The 13,475-nt window shown below is 34.8% G+C and overlaps 1 protein-coding gene across 1 annotated transcript in view; it reads left to right on the plus strand.

Annotated features, from left to right (window-relative positions):
- The window catches only part of MEGF9 (multiple EGF like domains 9), an 87,087-nt gene that overhangs the window by 61,808 nt on the left and 11,804 nt on the right, over positions 1 to 13,475 (plus strand). The gene's annotated exons all lie outside the window — the stretch shown is intronic.

The following is a 13,475-nucleotide window of genomic DNA, read 5'->3' on the forward strand; positions in this document are numbered from 1 at the left end:
TCAATGAGAGAGAGATACATCGATTGGTTGCCTCCCACACGCCCCAATCGGGTCCGGGATCAAGCCTGCAACCAAGGTATGTGTCCCTGACTGGGAATCAAACATGCGATCCTTTGGTCTTCAGGCCGACGCTCTAACCACTGAGCAACCAGCCAGGGCAGTATTTTGCACTTTTAATTATGGGACTGTGCCCCAGGACAGAGGGCAGAATTTTACTAATGAAGTAAACTTATGCTGAAATAAACATCAAGTAGAAAGATGACAAAACCTCCAAGGCTCACATTCATATGGGGCTCTGAAAATCATCTTTTGTGTAATAATTGAGAATAACAGCTACTTGTATAAACTCTTATTTATTACTTTGCCTGTAATTCTGAGAGATCAAGAAAAATTTATTTGATCACTAGGTAGGTATACAATTAGTTATTGAGGAAAGCTTTGTCATTTTATTCACTTGTTCCATTGAGTAAAGACATTGCATTTGCCAATTATGTGTCCAAAGACATTAATCCTGTGTTCAAGAAACTTACTGTCAGAGAAAAGATAGAAATGCAAATAAAATATGAATATTTATAAAGTGCATAAGCAATTCAGAGAGGTCTTGAGAGAGGAAGTTGCATCTAAATTGAGACTTGAAGGATGAGTAGAAGTTTGTATGAAAGAATTAAGGCATCTTTAGTAGATTGCAAGAGGCTCACTATTTCTTGAAGGCAAGGAATCCTATATAATAAAAGCCTAATATGCAAATAGACCGACCAGCGGAATGACTGGTCTCTATGATGTGCACTGATCACCAGGGGGCAGACGCTCAATGCAGGAGCTGCCCCCAGCCTGCAGGCCCCAGGCCAGCCAAGGCGGGTGCCAGCAGCACCTCCCCCTCCCCCGCCCCCAGATCGCCCCGCTGGTTGCCCCACAGATTGGCCCTGATCACCGGCCAGGCCTAGGGACCCTAACTGTGCAGGAATTTCGTGCACCGGGCCTCTAGTACTTGATAATGGTGGAGAGGAGGAATTGAAGGAGAGTGAGGAATGCTAAGACATAAGACTTGCCTTTTTGTTCACTGTTGTATCACTAACACCTTGCACAAAGTAGTCTCAGTAAATACTTGATGAATTAACAGATTGAATGAATGAAGAATAAATAGGGCAAGGCCATGAAGGACCTGCTGTGTGCCATGCAAGTTACTATATCCAGTGAAGAATATTGAGTAAGAGTGACATCAGATTTGCTTTTTAGAAAAATTACTCTATCAGAAGTCTGGTGGATAGAGACAGAGAACTCAGGCAAGGAGACCAGCTAGAAGGCTATTATAATAATCCAAGCAAGAGAGATTAAAGGCCTGATGTAAAGCATTGACCGGCAATGGCGCTGGAGAGCAGACAACCAATGTAAGACATATTTGGAAGGTAAAATCTACAAGATTAGATAGTTGATGTATGTATAGAATAAGACAGGCAGAGAAATAGCTCCCATATTTCTTTCTCACATGGGCACATGAGTGAAAAAATATTTCATTAACTGGATAAAGAATATAGGTAAATAAGCAAGTTGGAGGGACATGATGATGATGTTAATTTTCAGACATGCTCATTCAGTGACTGTGGGAAACTCAGATAGAGATGTCTGGTAAACAGTTGCATATACATAGTGTACCAAAGTCAAGAAATTTTAACTCGCATTTTTCATGCTGTTTTACAGGAAAACAGAACAAAGCCTCATAGCTTTAATTTTAAAATAACTTTATTTTATACCCCCATTGTTATTGTTGCAATCATACCAATCTATAGTTTAAATTAACTTTTTTTGGTACACTTTAATATTTTTTTCCTTGAAGAATTTTAACCATCTTGATCAAAAGCAGCTAACTCTACTCAGCCTCTGACCTATCGTGATTCATTTGTTTCAACAAATTTTGTACAGTACCACATGGTTTATGTTAAGCACATTATACCAAGTATCATGTTAAATTTATAGTAAAACAAATTAGACTAAAACTTGAATGTTAATAAATGGCCAGACAGGGGATTATTCAGAAAAAGGCACTGAGTGTATTGAGGTTTAAGTGTACATAATGCTATTACAGTTTGGAAAGCTCTGTGCGTTTTTCAGTGCATTTCTATCTTAAATCCTCCTTTCAATACAGGACATGATCTGTCCTCCTGGTCTTCTAATTATTACTTAGATATCAGCTTTAGTCAAATGAATGAGAAATAAAACAAAAACAAACATCGCAGTACTTTTCCCCCACCAGCTCTCGGTGACGTTTGTGAACATTAACATGTCTCAGTGAATTGATGTAGTTGCTGTTGATGGAACATGTTACTTTCCCTAAACCATTGTACAGACTCTTCTCCTCTTTTCATTTATATTAAGCCACTTCTAGGTCAGTTTGAAATTTTTAAAAGAAATATTTTAAAGTTAAAGTTTTGTTATTGATAATATTAAAATGTCATGCTGCCGAAACCGGTTTGGCTCGGTGGATAGAGCGTCGGCCTGTGGACTGAAGGGTCCCAGGTTCGATTCCGGTCAAGGGCATGTACCAGGGTTGCGGGCACATCCCCAGTGGGAGATGTGCAGGAGGCAGCTGATCGATGTTTCTCTCTCATCGATGTTTCTAACTCTCTATCTCTCTCCTTTCCTCTCTGTAAAAAATCAATAAAATATATTTAAAAAAAAAATGTCATGCTTCTTCTGAGTAGCTCCCTCAAATCTGTAGTTATGCATATGTTAATAGTAAAAATAACCAAGTTCATACAAATGCTATATTTAGTACCAGGGTATTTATTTGTTCAACACATTTTGTGCTGGATAAACAGGACAATGGAAGACCAAAGGAGCTTCTGATCTAGTAAGGTCAATAAGAAATATATACAAAACTGACCCACATCATAAAACATTAAGATAAAAAGTCAAGGGGATTAAGAAACTGGGAGATATCATTTATAGCTGGAAAAATCAGAGATGATTTCATTGAGGAGATAGCTTTTGAAGTTAGTTTTGAAGAAAGGAAAGGATTTAGACAGAAGTGGGAAAGTCACTACAGAATAGGAAACAGCAAGATTAACGTCTCAGAGATGTGCTTACACAGGATGTAAGGTGTAAGAGATGTAGGGGTAAAGGAGATAAATTTGACAAATCCTGCTGGGGTCAGGTCACAGACGCCCTTAAGGGCCAGACAAATTATTTGGATTTTATTCACAAAGCAATTTTTAGGCAGAAGAACGGTCAGCACTGTGTTCCAGCAGTAGAGAATGGATGGGGGTAAATAGGAGAAGATTAGAGACAGAATGAAAAGTAGTGAGGGCCAAAATTAGAGTAATAATAGTGAGAATGGGTAGAATATTGAAAGAATGGAGAATAATGAGAATGGTGATATGCAGTGTTTCTGTGCATAATTCTCTGGAAAGTTTGTGATTTTTACATTAATACATACACACAAATCTAAAGGTAGTTTGTATTTCTAAGTTGAATTTAAGGATTTGCTCAGTCCTAGGGTTCCTTCTCAGGCCCATACTCTTTCCCTGGGCTTACCATTCTTCCTTTGTTGCAGGCTGCAGAAATTTAATTTGTTTTCCTCTGCTTCAGTAGTTGCTCCCACCCACTGTATCCCCTGGTATTTTTATGCCTCCATAAGCTTTGCTGCTGAATGTCAAGCAGTGTCCCCATACTCATGTTCTTTCTGTGTTGCTAAAATTAATTCAAGGGCCCTTTATTTTTTAAGAGTTTTAAAACTATTCATCTTTATAATAAGGCCTGTTTGGGTAACAAACATAATAGATATGGGGAAGTCGAAAGCTTATATAACTGACAAACTTTTCTACAAATAGTGTTCAAATTTAGGCATACCTGTTTTTTCCCAGTCAATTCCTCTGATATTCATATACCTCAGCATAAATCCAGTGCCCTCCTTTTGATGCAACCAATTCTCCACCAATTAATTAAAATTTTTTAAATAACTCTATGAGTCAATCTTCCTCTCATGCTAAGTATTAAGGGAACGTGATTCTGATTAGTTCACTGAGATTGTCGTTTGCCACTCCTTCATAAAATTGCTGGGTTGAGGCCTGGGTTGAACAACCTGACAGATGATGCTTGCTCACTATTCTGATGAAGTTTTTATTGGTCCAGAATCATTGGCAGCAACAATTCTTTACGGAAGGATAAATCCACTCCCTTAATGACAGTTCTTTAAAAAAAAAATGCTCTAAATTGGGACTCCAAAGTTATAGATCTTAACAATCATCTCCAGTTTTATACGTACAGCCACATCCCACTGTCCAAGCCAGCTCCAAGAGTACTGATCAAGGACATTTTATAGAATATTTTACCTAACAAATTCCTAACCCCCCTTCTTCCAGTATTCAAAAGGTCTCATTAAACCCTTCTCTATGAACAGTGGGGCTTGTTCACTATATCTTCTATATATATAAAAGCTTAAGTGACTGAATGACCAAATGACTAGGTGATCAGTCAACAGGTCGCTATGATGCACACTGACCACCAAGGGGCAGATGCTCAAAACAGGAGCTGCCCCCTGGTGGTCAGCGTGCTCCCACAGCCAACCTCATATGGCCAGCCAACTTCCTGTGGTCCCTCCCTGTTGCAGGCCAGCCCTATAGGCCCGAATCACTGGCCAAGCTGAGGGACACCACCCATGCACGAATTCTTGCACCAGGCCTCTAGTACTTACATAGCTAAGGGAAACCTAACTTAAATGATTCTTCACCCAGTCAGGAAGACCTACTTCCAGGTTTTTTTCTTTCCCTGCCCAAATGGCAAAGCCATTATAAACTTCTCTTGCTAAAAAAGAAAGAAACTACAAATTTAATCTCAAGTTAAATATCTCTCTGCTAGGACATTTTACTACACTTAAAAGTTTTTAAAATCTTACAAACATATAGTGTTTTTCTGATCTGTAGTTTGACTTCCTTCTAAGATGAAAACGTCACACAACGTGGTCAATACACTAACATTACTACTGCCACTATCTAGTCCAGAATGAACAACATTAACATTTATTGAATGTTTATTATGTACCAGACTAAATGCTTTATATATACTATCTTTTAAAAAATATATTTTATTGATTTTTTACAGAGAGGAAAGGAGAGGGATAGAGAGTTAGAAACATCGATGAGAGAGAAACATCGATCAGCTGCCTCCTCCACACCTCCTACTGGGGATGTGCCCACAACTAAGGCACATGCCCCTGACTGGAATCGAACCTGGGACCTTTCAGTCCGCAGGCCGACGCTCTATCCACTGAGCCAAACCGGTTAGGGCTATATGTACTATGTTATAAGAATAAAATAGCAACTGATTGAAATGGTATTATTTTACAGATGAAGAAACTAAGACTTCAATAATTTGCTCCCCAACAGACTAGTAAGTGGCAGAAACAGGCTCAAACCAATGCCTGTCTGACTAGACTGCCTTTAGTAGGTCCTAGGGTTTATTAATTGAGTGGCTGAACCTCTACTTATTTTCTAAATAAGCATGATAACCATACTAAGTTTAGGTCTCATATAGACAGATTCCTAACATGAAAAATTCTCATTTGCATGATCAAGATAATAACATAATCAGTAATAAGTTATATAGTTATCATATAATCCTTAATAAGATGCAATGAGAAGGGCACATTATCTCTGTCATATTCTTCCTCAATATAACCTCAGTCTAATTGTGACAGGACATCAAAGAAACTCAAATTGGTAAACATTTTACAAAATATCTGACCAATATTCTTCAAAAGCTTCAAGATCATAAGAGACAAGGAAAGCTGAGAAGCTGTCAGATTGGAGGCTAAGGAGACAAGGCAAGCAAATATAAGGTGATATGCTGATTGGATCATGGAATAGAAAAAGGACAGTAGTATAAAAATTAGACTAAATATAATAGTCTATAGTTTAGTTAAAAGTATTAAAAATTATAGCACTGTTAATAATTTTTAGTTTTAATGAATATACCATGTTTATATGATAAGTTAACGTAAGCGAAAGTTGGGTGAAGGATATACAACTGTCTGTACTATCTTTACAACTTTTCTTTAAATCTAGTATTATTTCTAAATAAAAAGTTAATAGAATTGTTATTTGGAGCAGTTAGTCAAGGGAATATGGATAATATTACTATATTCTTATGAAGACGAAGTTGTTTCTGGATAATTCTTGGCCTGAGGTCCAGAAGAGGAATCAGGATAAGGAAATACACTTATTCTGGTGGCACAGATATCTGCCATTTTAGATGTATGACATTGTGATTAGAATATTCAATCAAATTCACAGCCTATTTTAATGTTTTAAATATCTTTTTTCTCTAAAGTTTTAAAAGAAGAGCTTCTCAAACTTATGTTAGACTTAGGCTGAAATACAAGGATGCTTGTTGCCACAAAGAAGGCTTTGTCCTGTGTCCCTTGAAAGAAAATTAAATCAGCATGACTTTTCCCATTTCAGATGGTTCTTTTCATAGCAAGAAATGTTTCCTAGAGGGTAGAGAGAGAAATATGGGACTATTCATCTTTTTTCTCCTTGGACTTGGTTTCCACTCAAAATATCTAAATTTTTTAATCCCAGAGAGAGATATATTTTAACTTGAAGTTTCTCTGGATTTCCTATGAAAAGGTACATAACTGCTTCAGCCATGATTACTTTGGCATTCAAAGTATATAGGACTAGGTTACAAATTGTTAATGTCATTATTTTGGTTCTTTATGTATTAAGTGAATTCTCTGGTATTATTTATCTCGTATTTTTCAATAATTAGGGTTTTCCAAACTTGCACCTGTGTTTATAAATTCAGTAGTTTCCAGGGAATGTTAATAACTACTTACAAAGCCATTTACAATTAACAGTATTCTTTTCTCCTGTACATTTTCTTATTTGGTTCTAACAACAATCCCAAGAGGTAGATAAGGATGATTACCTATCAAATTAAAGATGAGAAATATTAATTGAAAGGTTACATAATGAGCCCAAGCTTGGATATTTATTAAATATCAGAGTGATGAGAAGAGTCAATTCAAGGTCTTCTGAAACCATATCCCATGTTCTTTCTGTTACATTAAAATCCCATGGTTTTCATTTCTGGGTTAGTATATGCTCCTATGCTCAAGATCAGAAGTTCTTAACCTAAGAGGAGGGAAGCATGTGAAATGTTATGGTGAATATGTACATATTTCTGTGGAGGCGGTCTGTAACATATAATAACATTCAATAGATTCTCATAGAGATCTGAGATACCATCAAGTTTAAGAAGTTTTATTTTTAAATATATAAGTTTTGTGCTATGTATTTTATTTATAACTCCATAGTATGAACTCAGTAAATGTTAATATTGCCTTCTGACCATTCCATCACCTAAGGGTTCAGAACTCAAAGGCATAGGACTTGGGTTTAAAGGATTTGGTCCTCAGCACTATCAGTATAAACATTTTGTTTTTGTTTGCTCTTCTGGAAACTAAGCCACCCCTTATGCTGTCATTTCTGTGAAAAAATTAGTTCTAAATTCTAGGCACTCTGAGTTATTTTTTGTGACATAGCATGTATACAAATCAAGTATTAATAATTACCGTTTCACTAAGCGAAACTTTTGCAGTGGTTACAAAAGAATAAAAATGTTAACATATTTGAGAAGCATCTTCTTTTCAAGAAGATTATATTGGACTTCATGCTTTTTCTCTTTCCAAAATGAACTTTTGAAATGCAGAAATCTCGAATCAAATAACGGAGTAATCGTGTGGGTTTGAGAATGCTTATGGCTGTATTTCTTCCATAAAAAAAGAAAAAACACTTACGGAAGTAAGAAATAACTTTCCTAGTTAAATTAACTAAATCTTCCCAAGTTGTGGTTTGGGAAATATGACACTTTTTATTTTTCTTTGCCATTAAGTTTTACTTCTGACTTTTTAAGTAAACGTTTAAATTTGATTTTGGTAAGATCAGCTATCAAAAAATATTTTTGTACTTAGGTAATATCCTTTTTGAGTATTGAGACTTTGTCTGAATATGGATTTCCTCTAAACATATTTTAGACTATTTTCTTTAAAAAAATATAAGGAATGTTTAGCATAATGGCCCAATGTTTTCAACTAATAAAGCTATCCTTTTTTCCCCCTCCAGAAAAGGAGCTTTGCTCATTGCACAATGGTCTTTTCCATGATTGTAGATAGAAGAACACTAAGTGCAGATAGTCTTTTGCCAAAATGTTTAATTATTGAGTTTATTTCATAACAAAAGAGGAAAAATTATTTCTTTCATTACCTTTATAATATGACACAGACATGAAATTAAGAATTTATTTTCTGATGTAAAAGCTTTTTCTGGTTAGAAAAATGTTTTCTAGCTGTCTTTTTTTTTTTTTAAATTATTGATTTGAGAGAGGAAAAGGAAGAGAGAGAGAGAGAAACATGGATGTGAGAGTGAAACATCGATCGGTTGCCTCCCATTTGTGTCCCTACTGGGGACTGAACCTGCAACCTAGGTATGTGCCCTGATGGGGAATCGAACCTACCACCTATTGGTGTACAGGACTATGCTCCAACCAACTGAGCCACCCAACCAGAGTTAGCTCTCTGTTAATATTATTTTTAAATTATTGAGAGCGCTTGTAATCCACAATTTACTAATAATTTCAGGCTCTAATTTCAGTAATTTTAGTACTTTCAGTCTCTCCCTAAACTAAATTTACTTATTTATTTAAAAAGAGGGAGAAAATAATGATGCATTTGATTATCTATTTTTTCTATTTCTCTTTCTTTGTCAGACTGCCAATATGTAAACTGTCTGAGGAAGGAGGAAAGAGGAAAAGCAAAGCTTCTTAATAAATTAATTTCCCCTAATTAGAACTGTATCTTTGGTTATTTTGTGACTGCTTGAGTTAAAATTAATAACATGATAGCTAAAGGAATGCCATACATACATTTTATAGCTTGTAAATATTAGGAAGAAAATAGACAATGTTTTTTTTTATAACAAAACATGCCAAAACATATGACAATTAAAAAAAAAAGTTAAATCATTTAGCTAGTTGGTACAAAAGCACATCAGGTCTCCCTGGCTTTGGTCCTGCCTAATGTAGGAGTTGCTGATCCTTGCCCTTCTCAATTTTTAATTCTCTTCCCCAAAACCTTTTCTACCATGTATTCAATAATATGCTTTCTTTTCCTACCCACATTGGCTTCAATCTAGTAATTACCATATAAATTCTTTCAATTTTTCTAAGTTTGTTAACAGAATTTGAAAAGTAAATAACTTAGTCTGTCTATCTTTGCCTACTAGAGATCCTGACCTAACCCATTCTCCTTACAATTCTCAGGAAAAAAATTCAAGCTCTAGGACATTGTTATTATCCTCATATTCCTTTCATTTTTGAGTACTGATTATGTGCCAGACATATGCAATATGCAGTCTTTAATTCTCACAATAATCATACAGAGTTTGGTATAATTGCCTTCATTTTACAAATGAGAATGCTGAGTCCAAGATGGAATAAATACTTGATCCCAGCTAGTTACTAGCAGAACTGGAATTTGCTCTCCCTATCTCCTTAGGCTATGAATTTTCCATAGACCCTGATACCTCCCTTCCTGTGCCCCACCCTTCCCACCCTAGCCAGTGTGATGATAAAACAATGGAAATTCTGAAGATTCTCCACCCATGCATCTTAAACAAAACAAAATCTTTAAAAAGACATTTTGGTTAATGCTTGTATGATATAAATATGTCCCTATCTTGAGATGATACACATTGAATTTCCTTTTGAAATATTAATAATTTCACTTCAGAAAACATTACTTGTTTACATATTAAGAAGTAATTTTTAAGTGTTCAAACCTTGTAATAGTTGCTCATACCTATCACTGTGATAAAGTCTCTAAGCACTTATACCATAAGAAAATCTGAGAATTCCATTTGGGATAATGTAAGATATGTGTAGTATATTTGTAGTTATACTTAGTGCAGCTTAGTTCCACAATGCTTGTGTTTACTTTATAATTAATTATATAATCTTTTTCTCTGATATCATTCTCTATACCATGTTATACTTTACTAGCAGCTAACTCATATCTATAAAGAGTGACATCAGATGAGCAATTCTATCTTAAATTCTTTGTTAGTTTATTTCAGTAGTATAGATTTCTGACTTCTATTCAAACTCCAGTTTGCTCTTATTCTCTAGGTATGAATATGTGAGTCTTTGGTTCTTTCATTTCAAACCTATGGATAAGCATAAGTGGTTTGTTAACAGACCCACTTTTTTTTCTTCTTAGCATTTATACCATTGACCTTTGCTTCAAAAAGCATTCAGCAGTTTTTAACAGAGGGATACCATGAAAGGGGGTGTTGTAAAGGCTTTATTCTATAAAAGAAGTCACACAGGGGAAGCTTTATATTTGCTGAGTGATTTAATTCTTATACATGCAGAGCTTGGCCATGGGCCATGAGTAGCATGGTGGAAAAGCCTACTAGAGCAGCCTCACAATTAAACTTCCCCACTCCATTCTGTATATGTTTTTAAAAAGAGAGAAAAAAGCATCTCCTTTCCTGTTGTTCTGAGATCTACTCAAGAAAAGTGAAGCATAGTGTCTAGACTATTTAACTGTTTTATCAAGATTCTTAAAGCCATTCATGGATTTTTAAAAAAATCATCAGCTAAGGAGCATATACTACAGGGAGAAAGATGCCTGCTTAAATTAGTCTTCCGAGTGCCCAGAGCAGAACTACAAAAGGAAAATCCATTTAAAAGAGTAGCATCTGCTTTGAGAACACTGGCTGTACCTTATAATAGTAATATATTATGAATTAGCAATAATATTAATTAATTATTAATATATTATTAGGTATTCTAAGATTATACCTTTTTCTTATAGGTGTTGGATTGGGCAAACACTGTCATTAAAAATAACTATTCTTCTATATACTGAATAATCTAATGTCTGTAGAGAAATGAGAAGCAAGCCTATTTTGGTTAATGTTTTAAAAGCTTTGGAATTTGGCTAGTGAACTAGTGAACTGTTGTTAGCCATTCTCTGAAAGGTACATTATATCCTTTATAATTTTCTGACAATATAGCAAGACTTAAGTTGACTGGTTGCTTCTTGTTGAGTCATAAGATATTCCTGAAGTTCATTTTGATGAACACACATTTATGTTACTAGATCTTTAAGTAACTTGGGATAGTTTTGTATGAGACTGTATCTATATCTATATCTATATACACACACACACATATATATGTGGGGGGTGTTTCTTTTCTCTTTAAATTTTTTGCAAAGTTACTTAAGAGACATGGTTGTTAATAATCAATTTCTATAAGCATTTTAAAAACAATGCTCATCTTCTATACTATGATCAGTACAAATTTTAATTAAGCTTTAACTAAGCATCACAATTTTGGGGATTTATCTTCTGAGAACCTTGGACTTTGCTAGGCAGTTTCTCTTCAAGCATTAAGACCTCTTAGCTTTTGTTTAGGAAGTCCTAAAATTTACTGGCAGTGAGAAAAGAGATGGAGGTTTATCCTGGGTAAGGTAGAAACAGCTCACTGGGATTAGAACTTAAATTAATGGTGAATTGTGGTGCTTGGAATCTACATAATGAAGCTTGATACTCAAGGGGTGTCAAGTTGCTTGGCAGGCAAATTTCTTGTAGAAATTTAGAGTAAAACTTAGGGAAGGATAAGTAGCATGGTATAGGGGGATAATCTGTCTTTGTATAAATAATTGCTACGTGTGGACAATAATTTTAAGTTGTCTGCATTTCCTCAATAGTAAGATGAGGATTATGACCTTCACCTAGTAGAGTTATTTTGAGGATTAGAGAGAATATATAATTGACATAGTCCCTCAATGAACGATGGCTCATTGTTTTTATCATCATCATAATAATCACGCCTGCTTTCAGATGTTTCCATTTTACATTTTCTGTAAATTATTTGTTAGTCAAGAAATTGAATAACCAATCCAATATACTAGGCAGCTTTAAGATAGAAAGATGTTGATAGGATATTTCTCAGGATACAAGACTTTAAGATCTGTTATAAATAGAAGCCTGGCTTTCTTTCCCTTCTGGACTGGTTTTGTTTGAGGAAAACCCTAAAAAACATTCCATATGTAGATCTGTTTTTGGAAGCCAGGCTTCTATTTATTTATATATTATCTCACATAAAACAATAATTCTTTGGTTTGTATGCTACAAGTAGAATACACAGAGTTGAAAGTTGCTTTACTTCCATTCTGCAAAGTTTAACCCAAAGTTCCAATAACTCTCAAATTTAGAACTTCTGTTTTTACTACAGAAATAGGAATATGAGAAATAGTAGGGGATTACTTTAACTGATGATATGTGTAAGTTCTAACAATCTGAGCTTGGGCTCCTGAACTAAAACTAACAACACCATGGGACTCATTATTAGGAGCTGAATTTCTAAAAAAATTTATATTGAGAAGCAGTTCTACCTTGGATTGTCTCCCATTCTATATCACTGGTGCCAAAATCTACTCAGATGCAGCCTAAAAATTTGAGATACAGAATGATCACATAAAGAAGGGTTATACTGTTGGAAAAAAGGGAAGAATCTTAGCTGTTCTGAAAGGTAACTAGTGTAGCCCTTCACCTTTTTCCCTTCCAGTATTTAAGCTCTAAAATTCAGTTTGTGTATTTCTTGTCCATTTATTTGTCAAGTATATATTAGGTGCCTACAACAAACTAGGTACTGTACTAGACTCTGAGGATATTAAGATGGCTAAGTACAGTCCCTGGACTCAGCAAACTTACCAAGTAAGATGTATGAAATGAAAATAGTTATAGTATACTATCCATAGACTTGTGCTATGTCTTGAGGATAATAAAAACCTCCTGCATGATACAGTCTTTGCCTCAGGTCTTTAACAATGTAATTAGAGAAGTAAGATATATGTGTGTGTGTGTGTGTATATATATATATATATATATATATATATATATATGAATATAGAACAGACCATAGTTAAGGTTAAAATTTATGGTGCAGAGAATGTGAAGTTAGGAAGCCAAAAGATCTCTTTGGAGAAAAGTTGCATAGAAAAAGATGAGCCTGATAGGGAATTTTTGAGAGGTGGAGAAGGAAAGACATTCTAAGAGAAATGTTTGTAGAGGAAATAACAATACCAAGAGATATTTTGAAAGAAAATTTGACATAAATTAGTGAAATATTGGATTTGAGTGAGGTAGAGAGGACTTGAAAATGACAACAGAGGTTTAAGTTTCACTGATTGGAAAGAGGTGATATTAATGTAATGATCATCTAAGAAAAAGTAAATAGATTAATGGGAAGAGTTGGGATACTAAATAAACTATTTTTCTTTAGATTTTTAGACCTTTGGGTATGATCATCTATAATTTTTATATGGATTTAATCCAGAAAGTGATAGATGTCACCATATAGTCATTTTACATAACTGTGAATTCCAGTTAAATTACCAGAAATATTTTAAT

Source organism: Myotis nattereri (assembly GCF_964212035.1).
Source record: "Myotis nattereri genome assembly, chromosome: 12".
In the NCBI taxonomy this organism is placed as follows: Eukaryota; Metazoa; Chordata; class Mammalia; order Chiroptera; family Vespertilionidae; genus Myotis; species Myotis nattereri.